Below are 24,225 nucleotides of genomic sequence, written 5' to 3'. Positions count from 1 at the left end.
TTGGTAGTTTCCACTCTGATATTGTAGAGAGCAGAGTGTTACAAACCATCTGTCTGTGCTTCAGGTCCTTTAATTTGTTCTCAGTAATAATAGACAAGAGCAGAGTAGGATTTTTAGACTCCTCAGGTAGCAGAGAGACCAGCAGTGAAGCTCCACAATTTATTATTTAGATAATGGAGTGTGAGGACACTTCACATCTTAGTCAGATTAATGATTCATGCTGTGATGTAGATTGTGAAACCTCAACAGTGGAGACCAAAATAGCTCTCCTGATTAACTTCTGTTGCCTCAGAAAAACGTCAAAATGCGCCTGCTCAGATACACTCAGAAAAGATTAATGCCTCCTATCTCAGGCCATCTACAAAGTGTACGTGTTTGTGATTCATTTCTTGAGGCTGGAAGAAACTTCTCTAAACAATCTAGTGTATCTAACTGCGGTAAAATAATCCAAGATTCAAACAAGTTCAGTTTTCCCCCTTAACCATAATTCTTTTCAGCTAAGGCAAAGAAATATCGTATTGGCACATGGCCAAAGGGAATAAAGGAACAAAGTAAGTTGACCAACCATTGCTGGGTCTTCTGATCACTTTGTTGAGACTCTTTCATGAGGACCTAATAGCTGATAGCTTGTCAGTGGCGAACAAGATTTCCCTGCCAATTCTGTGTGCATGCAGTGGCATATTTCTTTAGACACTGCAATTCACAATGATCAACAGGAGAAAATTATAAACGAATCATTTCTATCCATTGTTTGTGAAAAAGGAAATTGAACACTAAGAAATCCTGCATCTCACTTGGACAGAATAAGTCTGCTAGACTGTAGAACAACATCCCAAGGGAAGTGACTGAAGTATCATCACATAAGATGCTTAAAACTAGACTGGACGAAGCACAAGAAAAATGTGTTGTAGGAAACAATCCTGCACTGGCTCCAGAGAGGGATGGAGTAGCTCACTGACTAGGGTTCAGGGATCCAGACATGTTGCAGATGGAAGATAAAGTGAGACCCTCCAATTCACACACTCACGGAAGTGAACAAGGTAAGCGACAAAATTGGAAAGATGTTATTTGACGTGTACGTCTTGCCGATTTAGATTGTAATCTCTTCAGGGCAGGGACTGTTTTACTATGTGTATGTACAGCACCTAGCGCAATGGAGCATTGACTTGGTTGGGGTTCTCTAGGCCCTCCTGTCCTCCCCTTAATTATCAATAATAACTGAAGTTTTCTGTCAGCTCATTCTATGCACTTGCATTTTAGCCTAGCTCAGTGTGAACTGACAGCAAACTACAAAGTATGACAATTTTAGGTACATGGTAGCTGTTTGCCATCACTGTGAAAGCAACTCCTTCAAAAGAGCATTAAAATTAGATTTAAAAATCCAGACTGCAGTATAATGCCATAACTCAGAGAAACTACTTCTTAAAAAGAAAAGAGGTGATTTCATCAGTCAGAGGCAAGGGCATCCCATAGCCTTAGAAACGTCATAATAAACAGAGAGACAGAGACACAGAGAGAGAGAGAGAGTTCAATCTGTTTAGCTCTTCAAAAAGATCAAGAGCTCTCTTGATTACAGTATATAAATATCTTTACGGGGAGAAAATATCAGGGACTGATGGGCTCATTATGCCTTTCTCTGCTCGGTTCAAAAGAACCACTGGCTGGAAGTTAGTCAGACAAATTCAAATTAGAAATAAGGCCGAAATTTATTTATTTTTCTAACAGTGAGGGTGATTCTCTATTGGAACAAACTACCATAGGCAATGGTGGATTCTCCATCTCTTTCAGAGTAACAGCCGTGTTAGTCTGTATTCGCAAAAAGAAAAGGAGGACTTGTGGCACCTTAGAGACTAACCAATTTATTTGAGCATAAGCTTTCGTGAGCTACAGCTCACTTCATCGGATGCATACTGTGGAAAGTGTAGAAGATAATAGGTATTTATTCATGCTTTGTGTGCATATAAAAAGATCTTCTACACTTTCCACAGTATGCATCCGATGAAGTGAGCTGTAGCTCACGAAAGCTTATGCTCAAATAAATTGGTTAGTCTCTAAGGTGCCACAAGTCCTCCTTTTCTTTCTCCATCTCTTGAAGTTATCAGCTACAGACTGGATGCCTTTCTGGAGGATAGGCTTTAGTTAGATACAAGTTATTGGGCTCAATACAGGAGTAACTAGGATGACCTAATGATCTCTTCTGTCCTTAAAAATCGGTAAATCAGAGTATGAGCAGCGCCCATTCTTGAGCTGCATGCCCATAGGACCAGATACCCAATTTAAAAGAGCAAGCTAAGTGTTAGAAGCTCAGTGTGAGATTTCCGAACTGGTCCTTACTGGGGTTTAAAAGTTAACACCAAAACATGAGTAAGTGATAGAGGGACTTTAGAAAAATGTATGTCAATATGTAGAAGGTCTCCTCCTGTAATACCAGTTCCAGTGTTCAACATTTGTGAGCTCAATAGCCAGATAGCACCAGGTTTGGTAGGACAGAGGTAAGCCTGGGTCTAAAAGGAGTCATGTGCCCTGTAATGAGGTGCAGTTGAGCCGTTAGTCTCTCAGGTGCCACAAGTACTCCTGTTCTTTTTATAGACACAATGTGTCCCATCTGTGTCACTCTGATTGCAACAGATGTCTAGCTGCTTCCAACGAAAACCTCTTTGTTGGCTCTGTGCACCCTTAGGGTGACAGAATTTGTTCTGTGAAAGCTCAGAGGGCATGAATCACTCAGTCTCTGTGGCGTCTTCCCTTGCTAGTTTATTAGTATCTTACCCTCGCAGGTCACACTTCTAACCTGTCACAGCACAGCATGGTATTAGCTGATCAATGTGGAGCTTTGCAGGCTGCTAGTGGGTGGTCAGTAATTGACTCAGCACATCGGTGTGATTGGAGGAGCTCACTGGTCCATACAGAGTCACTGCAAAAGCTCTTTCTGAATATAATGAGAATGCATTGTTCTGTTGCTCTCGTTAATGACAGCCAAATAAATCAGCGGCTGTTCCCTCTGTGTTTAACATCTCCTCGTTTAATAAAAGGTGCTGGGAGGTCCCGGCAAATCCCAAATACTCAGCCGGATGTTGAGAAGCAACCCAATCGGTTGTTGCTGCTGCTATTTATTTGTATTACAGTAGCATCACCGAGGAGCCTCAGTCGTGGACCAGGACCCTGTTGTGTACAACACAGAACAAAAAGACGGTACTAGAAGTTAGAGTATGGGCCTGGCAGTGACCTAAATTGGGTTTTATTCCCTGCTATGCTGCCAACTTGTGGGCAAGTCACCTCACCTCTTAGTTTTCCCATCTGTATAATGGGAGGACTAATCATAGAATATCAGGGTTGGAAGGGACCTCAGGAGGTCATCCAGTCCAACCCCCTGCTCAAAGCAGGACCAATCCTTGATATACCAATATACCTCCCAGGTGTATTATGAACATTATGATCTTGAACCTGCACTTCTTTAAGCAAATGCTAAAGCTCCTATTAGACACTAATTCATTAAAGGTTGTAAAGCACTCTGTAACCTTTGGACAGAGGGCACTAAAGCAGGGTAACATCTTCATTATTCAGCTATGCCCATGAATTCCCCTGACCCGTGTGGCAGCTCATCCATCAACTTCTGCCATTTTTATTAGCAGTGCTGAACGTCCATCTTCTTCTCTTCCCGTGCCTGAGATCCTGCACTAAACTGCATTGAGCTGGACGCAAGGATCAACCCCAGAGCGTAAGCTTGAAGTTCTGTGCTTTCAAGTGTAGTTTACTCCTGCAAGCCTTTATGGGATCACATCACATCTTAGAGCAGCCTTATGAGAGTCAAGCACTGACGTATGACATTTATGTTTGACCCAAATGACCTTTATTTTTATTTTTATTTTTCAGTACGGCCAGTGAACCAAAACTCAGTCATTCACACAGCTCTAATTGTGAATGCACATTTACAAGCTATCAGACAAAAGAGAGTGTAACTAAATTGTTCATAAATATCCAAACCAATATCTACAAGGCCTAATGCTGTGCGAACAATGACTGGAGTATTAAATTTGAAAGAATTTAAATACTCTACTTATGTTCTTTACCTTCAACAGTTCACTCCGCTGAAACAATTACAGTAAACGGATCAATTTCACTTTTGTTTCTCGTCAGTTTCACTTTCCAATTCCCATGAACTTGCCCCCTGCCCTGTGATGAGGTCCCAGTGTCACATCTGGATTTCAAAAACCTTAATTTCATTGGATTTGGGGTTTGTCTGAAACATCTCTTTTCACAAAAATAGGATTTCATACAATCCAATTTTTCGTGGGATCTAAAATGGTAGCGTCCCTTTAAAATGAAACTTGGAGATGTTCAGTACTTGGCTGCCCGTTCCTCCTCAAAGATCATTTGGTCTTCTAGTAAAGAAAGGATAGAAATACTCACCTATGTCTCGTAAGTATGCCACAACAGTAGCTAAATGCTTTGTGAATGTGTAACCCACCCACCTTCTGGGGGTGGTGTTCTGTCCCATCTAGTGGCACCGAGACCACTTAAAGCGAGAGATAAAATGAGTCTGCTCTACAGCCTTAGCTAACAGCCGGCTGGCTTTTAGCTCATGCAGTAGAGATTCGTGCACTCAGCTCCAGAGGTCCCAGGTTCGCTCCCGCCTGCCGACACCAGGGGTCTGTTGGCGTTACAAATGCTCCCAGTAGGCAGTACTCTAATGGAAGTCAGTCAGCCTCACCTCAGTCCCTGGAAAAATCATGGAGCAGGTCCTCCAGGAATCAATTCTGAAGCACTTAGAGGAGAAGAAAGTGATCAGGAACAGTCAGATTGGATTCACCAAGGGCAAGTCATGCCTGACTAATCTAATTGCCTTCTATGACGACATAACTGGCTCTGTGGATGAGGGGAAAGCGGTGGACGTGTTGTTCCTTGACTTTAGCAAAGCTTTTGACACGGTCTCCCACAGTATTCTTGACAGCAAGTTAAAGAAGTATGGGCTGGATGAATGGACTATAAGGTGGACAGAAAGTTGGCTAGATTGTCAGGCTCAACGGGTAGTGATCAATGGCTCCATGTCTAGTTGGCAGCCGGTATCAAGCGGAGTGCCCCAAGAGTCGGTCCCCGGGCCGGTTTTGTTCAATATCTTCATAAATGATCTGGAGGATGGTGTGGATTGCACCCTCAGCAAGTCTGCAAATGACACTAAACTGGGAGAAGAGGTAGATACGCTGGAGGATAGGGATAGGATACAGAGGGACCTAGACAAATAAGAGGATTGGGCCCAAAGAAATCTGATGAGGTTCAACAAGGACAAGTGCAGAGTCCTGCACTTAGGACGGAAGAATCCCCTGCACCGCTACAGACTAGGGACCGAATGGCTAGGCAACAGTTCTGCAGAAAAGGACCTAGGGGTCACAGTGGACGAGAAGCTGGATATGAGTCAACAGCGTGCCCTTGTTGCCAAGAAGGCCAATGGCATTTTGGGATGTATAAGTAGGGGCATTGCCAGCCGATCGAGGGACGGGATCGTTCCCCTCTATTCGACATTGGTGAGGCCTCATCTGGAGTACTGTGTCCAGTTTTGGGCCCCACTTCTTGTAGAAGGATGTGGAAAAACTGGAAAGAGTCCAGCGGAGGGCAACAAAAATGATTAGGGGACTGGAACACATGACTTATGAGGAGAGGCTGAGGAACTGGGATTGTTTCGTCTGCGGAAGAGAAGAATGAGGGGGGATTTGATAGCTGCTTTCAACTACCTGAAGGGGGGTTCCAAAGAGGATGGATCTAGACTGTCCTCAGTGGTGGCAGATGACAGAACAAGGAGTAATGGTCTCAAGTTGCAGTGGGGGAGGTTTAGGTTGGATATTAGGAAACACTTTTTCACTAGGAGGGTGGTGAAGCACTGGAATGCGTTACCTAGGGAGGTGGTGGAATCTCCTTCCTTAGAAGTTTTTAAGGTCAGGCTTGACAAAGCCCTGGCTGGGATGATTTAGTTGGGGAATGGTCCTGCTTTGAGCGGGGGGTTGGACTAGATGACCTCCTGAGGTCCCTTCCAACCCTGATATTCTATGATTCGAAGTGCTGTCTTTATTACAGTACAGATTTGCCCTGCCCTAGTGACTGGGTTATGCTAAAAATTTTCTCTTTTGTATTGGCTGGAACAATCGTGACACGATTAAAATACATAATCCTCACCATGTGACACCGCAAGAAATAACCCTTAGACAGAAGCCGCATAAATCATACTCACGTTTTCATTTCAGTTACGATGAGCTTGGTGGAAACCATATCACTTCAATAAACATTGAGGAAAAGAGTTTGTCAAGACAAGAAAAATACTGCCTGAAGTCCTAGACTTTCTCCCTGTTTTCTTGCCAAAGCGAGTAGAACCGAATGTCAGTCATTAGCAAAATCTAGACTTTTCTCTGATGCTGCAGGCAATTCTATTATGTAGCCTAATTTAGTTTAGGGAAGCGAGTGAAGCTGGAACCACCATACTTTCTTGCCACAGCAATTGGCATGGATGCTGCAAACTAAACCAGAGGAATCAGAAATACAAGAGAATGTTCAGCGATTCTTTTCAATCAATCACTTTTGTATTACTGAAAGCCCTTTAGCGAGCACAATAAACAACAGAAGCAATGTTTCTTCCTATTCAGATAATAGGTGCAAATTAAAAAAAAAAATCATTTCACGGTGGATGAACAGTCAACTTGTTTCGTGACTGTGTACTATAACAATGCTGCAAGCCTTGAACTGAAACTGGAAAAGAAACAAGCTGAAGGGAAAGATTGGGTGGCTTTGTTGATTTATTCCATAATCTGTAGAATATTTCACCAGCACAGCATGAATTTGGAAAGTCCCTGCAACAGTCGTGCAGGATTTGGTTCCAATTTAGTTAGCATAACCAATTAATATTTACCCAAACACAAGACAAAATAAATGCAATGGGTTTCAGGTCTACACCTGTTTTGCTCGTGTAGCGGTACCAAAAAAACCCCTTCCTAGTACAGACACACACACACTCGCATCCAGGTCATCAGGCACTATGGGCTTTTGCAGAGACTAGCTATCTTGCAAAAAAAAAAAAAAAAAAAAAAAATTACACCCCTAGTGGGCCCCTGGGTGGAATTGAGAAGCAGTGAGTTCTAATATTTAGACCTTTGATTTTGGTGGGAGAGGGGGACAAAAACATCATAATACAGGCAGGGATTATCAACAGAGGCTCCCAACTCCCAGTCGCTTCCTCCCTTTGACACCTTCTGAAAATGCCAGCAACAGTCTTCCAATTCCCCTTCTTAAAAACTAAATTCTAAGCCGTCTTGGCTGCCCTGTCCCATATCTTGCCTATGGGACTATTTTAATCAAACCGCATTAAATCTTCATTTTGAAATCACCCTTTATCTCAGCAGTGCAATGAGTTTGTCTCAATGTTCAGCTAAATAGGTTTAATTATTAAAAACCCAGAGGGAGAATTCTTCGGGATGTTGAGTATCCAGTAATATCTTGCTAACCACACTGATAAGGAGGCACAGGAAAAACACCACACGAGAGCCATCTCTCGATGACTCCAACCACATCTGACAATGTCACCTTTTCCTATGAGACATCCAGACCAGAGGGCTAAGTATATTTATGTGAATGGCTCTTCACTTATCATTGGTTGATGCATCAGAACTGGTAGCTTCATTCTTTAGCGGCTGGGAGTCTACTCTCCCTCCCACTCCCTTGATGCTTCAGCATCTGGGCTGAGGTCTAGTTCCTGTTCATTTCTGATCAAAACAAGCTAGTGAGCACTGCAGTGACATAGGTCTTAGTGGGGTGAATTGGTAGAGTGTTCCAACATGTAGAAGTGGACCCAAATGAAATGCTTAGATCTGAACAGCCCTGAAATTAGTTTACTGCTTGAGTCATATACTGAATGGTCTTGATCTCAAGCCTTTAAAAAAATCAACTACAGCCCAATGACAATATAGCAGGATGCTTTTTAGAGTAAGATGTAAAAAGGAAATGCACGTAAAGGTTCATTACTTAAAACAATACTCCTTCTCGAGTACTTTTCCAAGTATTTTGGTCCATCCAGCCATCTTTTTTAAAAGAGCTCATTACTTTACCCTCCCACCACCTTCGCTCTCAGCTAGAGAAGTATTATACCGTCTCTAGTCTACAGAAGAGCACAGTGTCGGTGGTTTATTGTGAAGTCATCAAAAGTCACACGCTGAAATAGTAGCAGAACCAGGAACAGAATCCAGGAGTCCTGGCCCTCCATAGCCCACTCAAAGCACTAACCAATGCTGATATCAGTGGTCTTGAGAAATATTATGACATGTTCCAATTATCCTGAGCCTTTACTATATTAACTCCTAATTATGTTAAGAAATACCAGTTACTTGGAAGCTCCTTTGTTACTGAATGCGGCTAACTTTATTATAGAGGGCTGCTCCCCATCCATATGGGAGGGTGGCATTGGGGTGATTGGCGAAGCAATGGCAAGCCATGGGAGGAAATTATTAGATCCATGAGTATGTAGATCCAGTGGCCTTAATGGGCTGAGCAAGTGATGCACAGGAGGGTAGGATTGCTATATACCAGTGATTGGACCAGAATCAGACACCGCGCCTGTGCACCATGGTCTTAAGCTTTACACAGGCATGGTGAATTAAATGAATTTCCTCCTAGTAGATAGAAATAGGGCTTACTGAAAACAATGGCAGCCCTTAGCAATCTGTCTGTCTTCCAAACGTGAGAGGTTTACTGCGACTTGGGATTTAGCTGCATATACAACGTAAGCTTCCTTCAGGTCGAATTCAGAGCACATCATAAGGCTCCTTGATTTTAGCAAAGGAGGGACTTTGCTCAGAGGCACTGTCCTCTAACTGTATGCATGAGAGATGCTGTTTGGGGCAGAAGCTTACCTAATCATTGTGTACTGGAGACTCTCACATCAGTGCACGATGCTACTTACCACACACAGTATGTGTGGCGATCTAGCTACAACGGGCAAGCTAACCAACCATATCTATGCATCTAATTCTAAATCCCCGGGCTCTCATCCATTTGCTACCCACAGATATTTTGTCTTGAACATACTGATTTATTTGCGTGGCCCCAATGCCGTGACAATAAAAGTTTAGATGAGAGACAACAAACAGGTGAGGGAGTAACGGTGAAACAATTTTCATTTGGGCAGTAAGCAATAATCTCAGTAAAATATACAGTACTACATCATCTAGTACAGAATGTACCACAAGAATGGCTGTGATAAATAAGCTACGACCGGATTTGGATGTGCTGCAAAATTAGTCATTGATTTCAAGATTTACAAATCTTTGCTTATTCCTCTTCCCGGAAGTTTGGGTGCATCCAATTAATGAGTGGGCAAGAGTTTAAGTCCCTAAAATATTCTTGTTCCTGTGATGCGAACTGAAACATTGAAGGGGTCAGAGAGGAATTTTATCCACAATACCCATGTACAGCACCGCGCAATTATCTGAGTGTCCTATGGGAAGTGGAAGGGCATTGCCCTTACATGAAACGTTCTATATTGGACACTGACAGCCTGGCTGGTGCAATCCTATATGATCCAGTGTGGCCAATAATTTGTTTTGAACATGCTGGCAACTCTTCGTGCGAGCATGCGTGTGTGTGTGTGTGATTAAACCTTCTAAAATAAGAGTGATGCATGACTTGTAAGCCTAATGCCTAATATATGTTGATGACACATAGCAGTGACACATCGACCAAGAATACTTATAAAGACGCAGATGACTGAACATGAACGTCAAGCTTGATTGTTAGCTAGAAAACCATCTATTCGTATGTATTTGTTGTCCATGAGTCAGTACAGAGCAGCCCATTAAATCCCAAATAGAGTTTACCATGCATGATAGAATGGTGACCTGCCTGGCACTTTCCATAATAGTTACATTTTAATATCCTGTTCTGGTGGTATATTATTCTTTTGTGGCAACAGTAGCAGGTGTGTGTCTGATGGATTAAGCTAACAGGCCATAACTTTCGTTGTGTTCTAGTGCTGCTAATGATCTCATTCATATAGTAAAAAGACACTTGAAGACACAAGTGGAAAACAAGTAAATCAATATGAGTTTCGATTTGTTTGTACTAGATTTATGTTTTGAAGTTCACCTGTTTCTGTCTCTATTAATAGAGACCACCCTAAATGATCATGTTCTATAAAGAGACACAAAAAGTATAAAGAGACACAACAGACAGAAAATGAAGTAATATTGTATTTGTATTGTAGTGACATCGAGAAGCCAGGACCCCATTGTGCTAGGTTCTGTAAAAACATACAGCAAAGAGAGAGTTCCGACCCCAGAGAGCTTACAGAATCCTGTATCTTCTCGCACACTGCAGTGGGAGCTTCAGTCACTGGCTTGTAATGTTAGCTTTAAAATGGGGCTACATTAGCCTTTCTAACTGTATTGTTTCTTCATTATTCACAGATACAGTTCTGAAGACTATATTTTAAGTTTGATTTGCCACCTTCAAGAAAGGGTTCATCCAGGGAATTGTGATTAATGGAAAGAGAGAATTTTCTCCCATTACTTGAGGTCATACATAAGGGATCATTTGGGTCAGAGAACGGTCTTTGCTTAATTATTTTCCACACAGCACGCGGAGAGGCTATTCAAGCTGTAAGACTTGAAATTTGTTCTTAGAGATTGTGGTATTTCAGTAGTCCTCTTTATTACTGTAGAGTTATGTGAGAGTGTCGGGGAGGTTTCTCTTTCCATTTTAATATGTTCTATAAAGGCCTAATGAAGAGAATAGCTGAGGGATTAAACAAGAGTTTTCAGGAATGTGTATGGAAATAAATGTACATGGGGAGAGGCTGAGTGGATAGGCCCCTAGATTGGGAGTCTGGAGACTTGGCTCTGCCACTGACCTGCTCATGACTTTGGTCAAGTCTCACTTCAATTCTCTGCCTCAGTTTCCACTCCCACCATTTGTCTGTCTTGTCTATGGAGATTGCAAGCTGTCTGGGGCAGGGACTGATTCTGACTATGTGTCTGTGCAATGTTTAGCACAATAGGTGTTTCCGTAATGGACTTCCCCATCCCCCTTAACTGGGTTGCAGGTGGGTGTGGTTTGAGAGAGAGCCTGGGGGAACAGAATTGAAAAAGGTATCATTGTGGTGGGTGGTGCTGAGGCCAGCTCTAGGGCAAGTCGCCATTGCTGTATTTAGGGCTGCGTCTGCATTCGAAGTTGATTGTCTAAAAATCCAGTGTGATCTCACCTCATTCCTTTGGATCCCCCTGCTGTTACAAAAGCAATAATCTGAGAAAATAGAGAAGCTGCCTCTTGGTATAAAGTTTCACAGTAAAGCCATGGGAACAGTTTAATTTGAAATAAAATAGTATTCAAAAGCCAACCTCGGTGTGAGCTTCAAGCAGCAGTGGTTTGCACTGCCTAGGGGTCTCTGTCTAGGAGGGTTACTAACAGAGCTGGTGAAATATATCCACAGAGGACAAACAACCAAATGCACTGAACCCTTTTTTGTTGTTGTTGAATTATTTATAAACCGATCTAATTCATAGAGTTTAAAGGCCAGAAGGGATTCATTGGAATTGGTCACATGAGGAGGAAAGGTCACATGATGGAAGTCATGTGACATTTGTGTTCCTCATTGGCTATTCCAATCCCAGGTCTATCCCATGAAGGGCCTAAAGCCTTGAAAGTTACACAAGGGGATCTGAACTCCTGTTACTCTAAAATCAAGCTAATGTCAAGTCAGATATGAAGGAAATCCTGCACATGACAGAGCAGACATAGGATTTTTAATGAACATTTTAAACTCTAAATCATTCAAGATGTGTGTCAGTTTCTTCTGTGCTGTTTCCAATACCTAAGTGTCCTAAATTGGCATTTAATCAGCAACACTTATCAGTTTATCAAAGGATAAGAAAGGCTGGTCATTAGATTTTTTTCCCCTAAAAAGTTAATTGCTAATTACTGCATTAACTATGCAGTACACAGAAACAGACCTAAGGCAGAATTGCTGTATCAAACCAGTAGTGCTATTTTTAAGGTCTGTCTATGTTTCCATGATAAAAATAGAAATTGGCAGATACCTGCACAATACAACCAGCTCTGGTATCTGGTTAGAAGAGGGGGAACTGGCTGCAATAAAAAAATTGGCTAAGCTCCTGTCCAGATCCTGAACTGTACTCAACCTCCAGCCTAAATCTTCAACTCATTAAAACTCATTCTAGATCTCATGTTTTAGCTGGTTTCCCACTTCTCCTTTTGCTTCTTGATGATGTGACCCCACCCACGTACTCCCAAAAGGAGGAGTCTTACTTCTACTGAAACTCATCTTGGGTGCTCTGTAGAAGTTCTTCAGCTGTTCTGGAGTCAGGGAGGGTTGTGAGGGAATTGATGCTCACCCAAGAATGCCAGGCAAGTGTTGGATATAGCTGCTTGTCATAGTTCAGAGGAAGAAAGTGCCAGACACCATCCTTAATTATACCTGAAGGTCTGAGGCCAGTTGGAAAAGGAGATGGAGTGTTGATGGATTATGGTCGTGGAAGGAATGGATGTACTCTGACGAAAGGGAAAAGGATCGACTGGTTTGGTATTAGGGGAAGATGGGAGAGAAAACAGGAGAACTGAAAAGGACGATCAAAGTTCAGATAAACAGCCACACTTTCCCTTGCTAACCTTTCCAAACCCATGAACCTTCTCAGGCTCACACCCATGACAGGTACCCAGAGATATCTGGACCTATCTGGCATATGGACAGGCTGGAATCAATATCTTACATTCTAAAACAACTCCTGTTGAAAGTAATTGCGAAGAGTGTGCTCGTACCGAAAAGAATCTCTTAAGCCATCCAGGTAGATGTTGACTGTAGCTGATTAACCCCAAATGACATCTCTTGCAGTGGAGTCCATTCTTGTTTCTGAAGCGCTGAGTTTTAAAAAAAATATAGATAGATTTTTCATCCATCTGATCCTCATTTATGTGCTGAAGCTAGCTAATCTGAGATTATGTCTTCCTGTTTATCATCTCATTAATGATATATTTACTTCTCCAAAGAAGCTCTGGAGCATGCAATCCCTTGCCCCTTTCCTCCTTTGCCACTGGCTTACCTCCCTTATGAATAATATTTACTTACAGTATGGTATTCAGCTGTTGGATGTCTCTACATGCTAGATGGAATTCGAGATAGAGTATGGTCATTGGTAAACGAGGAAGAGAAAGCTGAAACTGGATTTGTGTAGAATCCTATTTCTTTGTTTGTAGGTTGTTCATTGTTTAGTACAATAAATTCCTCCTCTTTAGGATGGTCTATAGTTCCATATATCACAATATTACATCCCAGAAAGTCTATAGCCTCTTCACATAAACAAACAGATTTTATATAGCAAATGCAGAATGCTTAGATTCAACAGGGTTTAGTCTCTAGACCCATACATTTGACTATGATTATTTCATCCATTTCTAGATAAGAATGATTTTGACCTTACAATATTTGAAGTGTCACAAAAGCATCTTAAAGTATATGACTCATTTACTCCATATTTGCTCAATGCCTCGTTCAAGTTTCTGCCTTCTCATTTCAACTCACTGCTTATCCCCTTATGTTTTTCTCTTAGATCTTAATTTTATAATATTCTTATGGAGCTGGGTTGTTCATCATGATGATACCAAAATCTATATAAACAAGTGAAAGTTTAATCAAAGGCTATTTGAAGTTGAAAGACTAGCCTCATTAAGTGATCAATATCCATTGATGGTCAGAACTTGTAGAAAAAAAATAGTTCTCTTTGGTTTCTTCTTTTAGTGGTAAAAGTTTGAGCTGAGATGTGTAAAGTGATTTAGAGATGTTAGATAATCTGCCTCCTACATACAACTCAATCTGATCTCTTACAGTTAGAGATTGGTTTAACTAGGGGCACCAGGATTTAATAGCCCTTTGAAGATTTTTGTTATTATTTACAGTAACTCTGAATCAGAACCGAGTGCTGACACTATCCTCTGTGAAAAGAAAGAGTTAAACTAATGAAGAATTAAATGTCACATATAATTTGTTTTCTTATATCACCGCCATGTTTGACTCAGCTGTCAAATACGTTAAAGAAGAATCAAGACCGCTCTGACATTATTTTTGGGAGACTGTCTGCTTCACTGGCGACGGGATACAGTCTTTCACCTCCAAGGCTAATAGTTAAAACGTTCAAAGTTACAGCTATGGAAAGCTCTGGTTCTGTGGTCTAAATTTGCTTGTATTACTCCTGTGCTTTTTACTATCCCTCAGAAGCTTGTTTCTCTGACCAACAGAAGTTGGTCCAACAAAAGATATTATCTCACCCCCCTTGTCTCTAATATCCTGGGATCGATACAGCTACACTGCATACAAAATCTAAGTATAAGACAAGAAACTACAGGTGGATGGAACAAACAGTTGGGGGAAACTCAAGGAAACAATACTGGTTATTGTTTGGACAGTGGTCATAGCACGCAACCTCTGTAATCATTATTGATTTTTTAGTAGGCATCGCAGCAGATGAAAGTTTTAAGGAGGGATTTAAAGGAAGACAATGAGGTGACCTTGTGGATGCCTCCCATGCACGGGGGTGGGGTGGCACAGGAAAAAGCACGAAGGTGCTACTTTGAAAATATAATGGGAGCAATCAATACTGGCAGGACTGGCTGATCCGAGACTACAGTTGACATCACAATAGTGTAGATAAGATGATAGGTAAGGCAGGGACCGTACAAAAGGTGTTAAAAGCCAGTGAAATTGTTTGTAAAAAATCAGTAAGTGATTGGAAAAATCAGCCCTATCACATCCTATTCTTCACCGCTGATATGAATGAGAGTTTTGTCATTTATTTGGATGGGAGCAGGCTCCTAGATCTTGCCCCAAGGAGTTGACAAGCTATGACACTTGTTCAGAAAAGCATCCTTACTGAAGAAAGCATTTAAGTACGTGCTTAGGTCAATATGTTTTCAGCTGACGTGAAGCGTACACATAAGTGCTTTTCTGAATTGGGGGTCTAGTTTATCAGGTAATCTAGGTTTCAAAGCAGCACAGGAAATTGGTGATGGAGAAATCCTGCTCAATCACCTTGCCCATCTCTCCAGTCAGATCAGCTTTTTTCCCCAAAAATGTATTCAAGTCCTTTTTAAGCCTAATTTTACAATAATAGGTAATAAAAAGAATTCTCACCAGTTTCAGGCATTGCTCACTTTCTCTCTCTGGATTTACGACATCGAGTTATAGCCTCATTTGCTTCACACGTCTAATTAAACACTTTTTTCCCTCCTCCAAGTATATCCACTCACTTCTCCATCCATGCTGGGAGTAAATAATCCAGCATGTCTTTCCTACCCACTCTCTCAGAAGAAAACGTCTTACAGGCCGACACCGCATGGCTTGTTTATTCTGAAAGAGTTTGTTGTCGTGCAGTCGACTTGTTGTTGGACTTATAAATAGAAGTGGCCACGGTTCAAACCTGCAGTGTGAAACCTCAGATAAGAAGTAAAAAAAAATTCTCCATGTAAAACTGAATAAAAACTGTCTGTCTTGCAAGAGCCTCAGTCACGGACCAGGACTCTCTTTTGCTAGGTGCACAGAACAAAAAGACTGTCCTGGCCCCAAAGAGCTTACAATCTAAGTACAAAAAATCAGTTTGGTTACATTAAGCATTATAGATGATTAAATTAGCTTGCGACATACAGAGTAACAAGGAAACATTTTAAAAATCCATTAGAAGCAAGAGGAAAACAGGGTAGGCCCATTACACAATGAGGAGGGAAAGACAAGGACAGAAAATGCAGCAATGGCCAAAGTGTTAATTGCCATGTTTTGTTTTAGTTTTCACCAAAAAGGTTTGCAGCGATCAGATGAGTAACATAGCGAATGTCACTGTCAACAAGGTAGGATCTGAGGTTAAAATAGGGAACGAACAAGTGAAGAATAACTTAGGCAAGAACATAAAATGTTGTTATAAAGAGGAGGGTAATTAATTGTTCTCCTTATCCACCGAGGACAGTGCAAGAAGTAATGGGCTTCAACTGCAGCAGGGGAGATTTAGATTAAAGATCTTAGAGACAGATTCTGTCCCCCAGTCCAGTCCCCCTGCACTGCCAGCTACAGAGCTGCAAACTGGCCAGGGAAGAGTGTCTCCAGCACAGCCCACAGCATAAGGTCATTGGAAGTATCCCCCCACACGAGGGATGGCCCAGAGGCAGACCTGTGGCACTATCAGGAGTCTGGGCTGCGCAGCGTCCCGTGGTCAGCCTGAGACAGGCTTAGCCATAATTTAGAGCAGACAAGGACTGCTCTGCCTTTGCTCATCTTGACCCCTAGAGCAGTCCAGAATCCAGAGGGTGCATCGGTAAGACATATGCCATCTTTGTCTCCTTTGTCAGGGGGCTTTGTCCTATATCTCCAGCAGGCAGTGGTTAGGGCACTAGCTTCAGTCTGAAGAGACCCAGGTTCAATTCCCTGCTCTGCCACAGCCCGTGAGACCTTTGGCAAATCACTTAGCTGCTCTATGCCTCAGTTTGCCATCTGCACAATGGGGATAATTCCCTAACTGATTGGGGTGTTGTGCCCGAATGAAAAACTGATTCAATATAATAATGCCCATTATATCGTGCTTGTCATCACTATATCTCAAAGCACGTCAATACCGTTATCTCTGTTTCATAGATGGGGAAACTGAGGCACAGAGAGGTGAAGTGACTTGCCCAAAGTCACCAGCAGGCCAGTGCCAGAGCCAGTAATAGAACCGGGTCACTTGATTCTCAGTCCTGTGTTTTATCCGTTACACCACGTTCTCTAAAGGGGAAGGTACTTAGAACAGTGCCGGAACGGCGATTCCTCTCTTGGATTGCAACACTCATTAAAGTTTGCACTGCTCTGGCAGAGTAAATTCTTCCAAAGAGAATAAATCGCACTTACCCCCACTGTAATGCCTCTTTTCACTGGCGGAACAGTGTAAAGGGGGCCTTAATGTAAATCAGTGAGGCCCATAACATTCGAGTGTGACTTGAACATCAGAGGTTTAAAAGTTTTACTGGGTTTGTAAACAGGTGAATAAGATTGTCCCAACTTCACTTTGACTATTCTGCGTTGCCCTTTCATGTACCGCTCCATGACGCGCAGTTGTGACTCAACGCATCCAACACCAGCAGAGACTCTGCAGCCAGACCCTCAGGCCTGTTGTACAGAAATCAGCAAACTCTTGCCCTCTCGAGACGGGAGACCTCCAACTCTGCTGAATAAAATATTTGCCACAAAGTCCTTTCGAAGCTGATGCTGCAAATGGGTACAGTTTGATTTTCCCCTAGGGCCCAGGCAACCAACTTAACAGTGCATCAATATCTTCTCCCCGAGACCCTGAAGTCTAATTCACAAGAGAAGCAGCTTTCGCAACCGTTCCCTTCCGAACCGACAGATTATTTGGAGAATTGCTGAATAAAGCAGCTGCAGACAGTGGCATTGCTTCTTTAAGAATCTGGATAGTGCACTGGATTTGGGACTTGGGAGACTTGGGTTCAAGCTAGCAAACAAGACCAGCAAATGAGAGATTTGTAAGGGAGTTCTCCAGATTAAGGAGGAGTGACTATGTGACTCTTGGCATGAGATTGTTTGGTGTTGGGTGCTTGCTTGCTTACTTGCCATGTATCTGCTTGATTGACATTATAGTGAGGTCTGTTTGGGGGGCTGTGTGCTGAGCCAAGCCATCTGCTAGGCAAGGCTGACAATTTCCTAACTCTAGCCTGCCGTCCTTTGGTCCCTAGTCCCTCGGCAAGGGAGCAGGACCAACTCAAGGAAAACAGGCTCTTAAAAAGACAGCTGCTAATTGACTAGAGGAGCTAGAGAACAGGGGAATTGTACAAGGGAGTTTGGAGAGGGACCATGAGAACCAGATACATCTAACAAACATGTTCAAAACTTAACCCAAAATCACCCTCGCGCCCCCCCCCCCTGCAAAAAAACCCAACGAACAAACAAATGAACAAAAAAAACCCTGCAAGAGTAAAAATAAATGCAGGCAGAAGCCCAGCAGCAGCGTGGGGACTATCCAGTTTATTGCACTGATTGCAACATGTACAATTACCTGACTTGTGGGCAGGTGACATATGTCTGCATTTGTTGCAAGCAACTCATGGCCCTCAGAGACCAAATATGGGCTCTTAAGACCCGAGTGGTTGAACTGGAGGAGCTAATGGAGACAGAAAGGTACACAGTTGAGACCTCCAGGGACACAGCAAAGTGGTCCCACCCCCAGTCTGACAGCCTCAGTGTTGTTGAAAAGGATGAAAGTCTTGAAGGAGAACATCAAGCTGGAGCAGAGGGAAATGCCACCATGGTTGGGATCCTTCTTCCAGACGATGTCATGGTATCCTCTCACACTGAGGATATCCCTCCAGGGGAGGGGACCCCAGTTATTAGGAAGAGCCAGGTAATCATAATGAGTGACTCAATCATTAGAAATATAGATAGCTGGGTTTGTGATGACCGACAGAACCACACGGTGAATTGACCTGACAGGTACGAAGGCTGCAGACCTCTCGAGATATCTAGATAGTCTTATATGCACTGCTGGAGAGGAGCCAGGTGTTGTGGCCCATGCAGGTACCATGGACACAGGGAAAGGGAAATCATGCCTCTCCAATCTATTAGAATTCTTTAAGGATGTCAACAAACATGGACAAAGTGATCTAGTCCTAGTGGATATAGTGCACTTGGATTTTCAGAAAGCCTTTGACAAGGTCCATCACCAAAGGTTCTTCAGGAAAGTAAGCAGCCATGGGATAAGAGGGAAGGTCCTCTCATGGATCAGTAACTTGTTAAAAGATAGGAAACATCGGGTAAGAATAAAAGGTCAGTTTTCACAGCAGACAGAAGTAAATAACGGGGCCTGTACTGGGACTGCTGCTGTTCAAGATATTCTTAAATGGTCTGGAAAAAGGGTTAAATAGCGAGGTGGAAAAATTTGAAGACCATACAAAATTACTCAAGATCGATAAGTCTAAATCTGACTGTGAAGAGTTACAAAGGCATCTCCCTAAACTGGGTGACTGTCAAGAAAATGGCAGAAGAAATTCAGTGTTGATAAATGCAAAGTAATGCACATTGGAAAACATAATCCCAACTATACATACAAAATGATGGGGTCTAAATTAGGAGTTACCACTCAAGAAAGAACTTGGAGTCATTGTGGATAGTTCTCTGAAATCATTTGCTCAATATGTAGTTGCAGTCAAAAGAGACAACACTGTTAGAAACTATTAGGAAGGGGATAGGTCATAAAACAGAAAATATCATGATGCCACAACCTAGATCCACGGTACACCCACATCTTGAATACTGTGTGCAGTTGTTCTGGTCGCCCCATGTCAAAAAAACAGACTCAGAAAAAGTACAGAGACGAGCAACAAAGATGATTAGGGGCGTGGCACAGCTTCCATAGGAGGAGAGGTTCAAAAAGACTAGGACTGTTCATCTTGGAAAAGAGACAACTGAGGGGAGAGACGATCGAAGTCATAGGCGCCGACTTCTGCTGGCGCCGGTGGGTGCTCGACCCTTCTCTGCCCCCGGGCCCCGCCCCTGCCCCGCCCCCATTCCAACCCCTGCCCCAAATCCCTGCCCCGGCCCTGCCTCTTCCCCACAATGCACCACGTTCCCGCTCCTTCCCCCCCACCCACTCCTGGAGCTTGTTACGCCACAAAACAGCTGTTTTGCGGCGGCAAGCGCTGGGAGGTAGATGGAGGAGCGGGGACGCGGCGCGTTCAGGGGAGGAGGCAGAGGTGAGGTGGGGCAAAGTGGGGAGCTTGGCTGCTGGTGGGTGCAGAGCACCCACTAATTTTTCCAGCCCCGAAGCACCCACGGAGTCGGCGCCTATGATAGAATCATGAAAAAATCATGTAAAATCATGAATGGTACGGAGCAAGTGACTAAGGAAGTGTTATTTAGCCCTTCACATAACACAAGAAGAAGGGGGTCACCCCATGAAATTAATAGGCAGAAGGTTTAAAATAACCATAAGGAAGTACTTCTTCGCACTACACGCAGTCAGCTGTGGAACGCATTACCAGGGGATGTTGTGAAAGCCAAAAGTATAACTGGGGTAAAAAAAGAACTAGATAATTCATGGAGGACAGGTCCATCAATGGCTATTAGCCAAGATGGTCAAGGATGCAACCCCATGCTCCGGGTGTCCCTAAGCCTCTGACTGCTAGAAGCTGGAACTGTACAACGGGGATGGATTGTTATTGTCATTATGAGTGTTCTGACCCAGTTTTGCCCACTCAAGAGGTGCGGAAAAGCATCCAGATGCTTACCTGAGTGAAATCTTTGAACATTTGGAGGTTTGCCCAGGACTAGTCTGTTGAATCAGCAGCAGGAAATAGTCCTAAATGCAGGAGAAGAAGCTGACAGCCACAGAATACTGCATTCCTCCAAAAGCAGGCAAGTTTTAGCTGACTGCTGTACCTGGCTGACGATCAGTAAAGCCTCAATCAATTCCCAGAGATACCAGTGGCTTGGGGGGAGGGGAGGGACTGGTTAAGCTGCAGTGAATTTGTGAAATTGAAAAATTGATTCATACTCTCATCTGGTAGATGCCTCAGGGACGTCATTTTAATCTGTTTCCCAAAGTGAAAACTGCTTTGGGAATCCAAAGGAATTACAAGTGCAGAGTCAAGTCTCCCTGTATCTTGCCATTAGCAGGGTTCTGAAGGTGGAAAGATTTGTCACCCCGAAGGGCAACGTATCATAATATCCAACCCCTGTTATCAGTGGCTAAAGAGATGAGGAGCATTCCTAGAGATGAATGCCTGCCCTTTCTCTCACAGCGTAATATCTACCTGGATAGCCAGCTCAGTAAAGGGAGGCTCAAACTATCTGGGAGGGAGATAGTAGTGGTGTGTGTTGTCCCTTCAAGGCAGAATAAATGCCCAGCATGGCCTTGGTCCTGACTGAATATTAGTGAGAAACTGCCAAAAAAAGGAGATCTATGAGACTGTGGTATTGTCTTCCAATGCAAGTGGTGGAAGCCCCTGCTCTTCGGACACTTTAAGACGAGACTGGCCAGAGTAGTGGTAATTACAGGATAGGGAACAATCTTATTTGCCAGAAGGATGCACTGGAACCTAAAAGAGCTCTTCCATTTCCATGTCTAATGTACAGAGACCTTGTGACTACGGTTCCATGGCTTTGGAGGCAGCTGCTCAGTCTGAAGGGCTGATTTCCCCCTGGGTAGCAGCTGCACAGTGACAGGTTAGGTAGACAGTAGGTTGTTTATATGAAGAAAGCCAGCTCTGCTAGGCTGGTCCAGAGTCAGAATCATCGAATTCAAGGCCAGATGAGACCACTAGCGCATCTTGTCTGATCACCCGTGTATGACAGGCCACTGGACACCATCCAGCACCTAAACCCAACAACTGGAATTACGCCAAAGTATGACAGCCCTCTGGAGACTAAATTACTGTGTGCCACAGGCAGAAAACAGGGGACCCAAGTTCATCTGTCTCCCTGCCTAACAGGGCCTTACCCTGGAATTATTAAATCCATCGAGCCTACAGTAAACGCTTACAAGACAGACATACTTTGTTTGTACGGAACATCATATGTACTTTATGAATCTCTGAACCTGAAATACTGGAACAGAACTTACATTTGCATTTTTTCCTATTGATGTGTTTGAAATATTTTAATATTTTTGGTTCATTTTGGTTTTTAAAGGGGCCTACAGTGAAATGATGGCGAACTAGTTTTCCTTAGATGATAAACTCTGGGAATAGATAAGAATCAACTAAGATCCAAGGGATTCACAAAGGTTATTTCTACGAGGGTGACTCATGAGATGTGAAACTGGCGTTCAGTATTGTACAGTTTGCTAACAATATAAATGTCTAGAGGCCGTAAGGACTGCATTTTTGCATCCTGCTCTCAGGCACCTTTAGTGATTTAAAAGCCTGAATCAGAACTACTCAATAATTATTGTTATTACCCAAATTACACTGTGTAGCTTTTGGCACAGTACCTCCAGGTATGCGGTCAAACACTCGTAAATCCTCACAGGAGGTCTATAAAATCTGATGCTGAAATACTGGGATGAAGAAGCAAATAGAGAGGAAGCTAGAGCTTAACAGAAAAAAATATACAGAAATTATTTAAATAACACATTTGAATTATTATACAGAAAAATACTACTTAGCCCTTAGCATCGGAAGGTATGTTTTGTTTTGTTAATAATACTTGGCATCTGCGCACACTTCATAAACCTTTAATTTAGCCGAGGAGAACCCCTGTAAGAAAGGTTCCACTTTCCCCATTTTAGGGATAAGGAAATTAAAGGCTAAAGACCTACCCAAGCTCACAAACTCTGAGGCAGAGCTGAGAAAAAAAAACTCGTGTTTGCAGGGTTCCAGTCTAGTACCTTAACCATACAGCCATTTTTGCTCTTACAATGCTACTCTTGGTTTTAACCTTACCTCCCTGTAAATGTTGCATTGGTGAAAGATGCTGTAATGGTATAGGGTGAAGTCTTCTATTCATCCAGAGGATAGCTATAGCATCAGCAGTGGAAGCTGTCCCTAACACATTACCAGTGTGCCCCCAACACTGATTTACACAGACACCATATTTATTTATAACAGGGAAGTTCAGTCTACATGGATCAAGCATCCTTGGCATCACTGACAAGGCTGTGGTATTAATGTTTGTGAGGCACTCCAGCACTGCAGTGACGGGGTGACATACAAATAACGAGGGCTACTGAATACTTTCACTTAAGTCACTGAATGGCTGGAAAGAGTGCAGTGACTTTAGGTCCTTATAACCCTGAGCCAGAATTGACCCAACTGTGGAAGGATCTGCATCCCATTATCAAAGCCCTGACCCATTCAATCCTCAAGTGGGATACCTCTTTATAACACAGTGGCCTCCAAGGTCCTGATTTATTCCTGATGCTCCTCATTCTTCTAAAGGAAAGGGACAATGAGAAGAGACATCGAGGGTCCTGGAAAACAACTGTATGAAGGGTAAGTGACCAATGAGGAGGATATTAAATGAATCCACTCAATAAGCTGTAACTTTGGTATTCACAGCGCAAGGTGAGGGCCATCGTTCAAAGAATGGGACACATTTTCCTGGGTTAAGAAGTTAATTTCTAGGATTGCACCAGTTGGTTAGAAAATTAGAAATAATCAAACACTGACACAACAAAATGTGCCCTCAGTGGGTTATCTTCCTCAATTCTAATGCCGCAAAAAGGGAGCCACGGACAGATATTGTCGGTAGCGTGTTGTGTGCGGGTAAAACTGGAAAGTGATTAAAGGAGATGTTTCACAGAGGACGTGATGGACAAATAGATATAGGACAGGACTACAGGACATTTAAAAAGGATCCGTTATTGGCGCGTGCAGTAGTTAACACAACAGGTTGTTAAAGGCAGATCATGGATAGTAACAGCCGGTCTGAGAGTGTTTTCAGTAAAGCGTGTCACAAAGGGGAACAATTCAATGCTAAATATGGCTGGTTTTCATACTCTGGCATTTGAAGACTGTTTAAAAGTCCACTGAAGTCAATAAAGAGATTCTCGTTGATTGCAATGGACTTTGGATCAACCCCTTAAGCTCCAATTTTTTTGCCCCTATCACACAGCCATCTCACTAGTAGTTTTCCAGACTTGCATGGGCTTCCAGCGTGCTGGGACACGGACAAGTCTTTATAACTGAATAGCCTGCCATTCTGGCAAAACACCTTTGTGTTGCGATCCTGTCAGATGGCGAGAATTATGTTAGATCAAGCCACATCTGTGCTTCTTGATGGAGGACCTCTGTAGAGCCCCTAAATGTTGCATGGAGTAGCATCTGTGAATCAGTCAATGGCATTCTCTCTTCAAAGTCAAGTATTGAACTAATGGCCCAGCATGATACTAAGAGGCACCATCCTGCCAGATGCACCCTCTCAAGGGAGACATCATTGAAGATTCTAAGATATCTTCAGCAAGAAAAGGAATATGTTAGCCATGGTATCCTGTCAGATTCTGTGGTCCTGACTATCAGAAAGTCCTCCTGAAATTTCGGTACCTATGTGGTAATCTTCACTTCCTGTCCTAAACTGTTATATAGTTGCTGTGCACCATTGAGTACCTGCTTTGTTTCATGCCAGAAATGGTTACATGCCAGAAATTCCTGTATCATTTGTGTATCTTTTCCAGCTGAGAAAGCACTTTAGGATTATAGCTGATCAGAAAATGG

The 24,225-nt window shown here is 42.9% G+C and overlaps 1 protein-coding gene across 1 annotated transcript in view; it reads left to right on the top strand.

Moving 5' to 3' along the window:
- The first annotated feature begins 987 nt into the window (after positions 1-987).
- Positions 988-24,225, top strand: part of ADRA1A (adrenoceptor alpha 1A) — a 79,089-nt gene continuing 55,851 nt past the window's right edge. Inside the window, exons 1-2 of the mRNA XM_074939957.1 lie at positions 988-1,040; positions 3,633-3,718. The gene's annotated coding sequence lies outside the window, so the exon portion shown is untranslated. The remainder of the gene's footprint in view (positions 1,041-3,632; positions 3,719-24,225) is intronic.

This window comes from Natator depressus, chromosome 26, assembly GCF_965152275.1.
Source record: "Natator depressus isolate rNatDep1 chromosome 26, rNatDep2.hap1, whole genome shotgun sequence".
Taxonomy (NCBI): domain Eukaryota; kingdom Metazoa; phylum Chordata; order Testudines; family Cheloniidae; genus Natator; species Natator depressus.
Note: the sequence above shows the minus strand (reverse complement) of the source record. Positions and strands in the feature narration are given on the sequence as shown.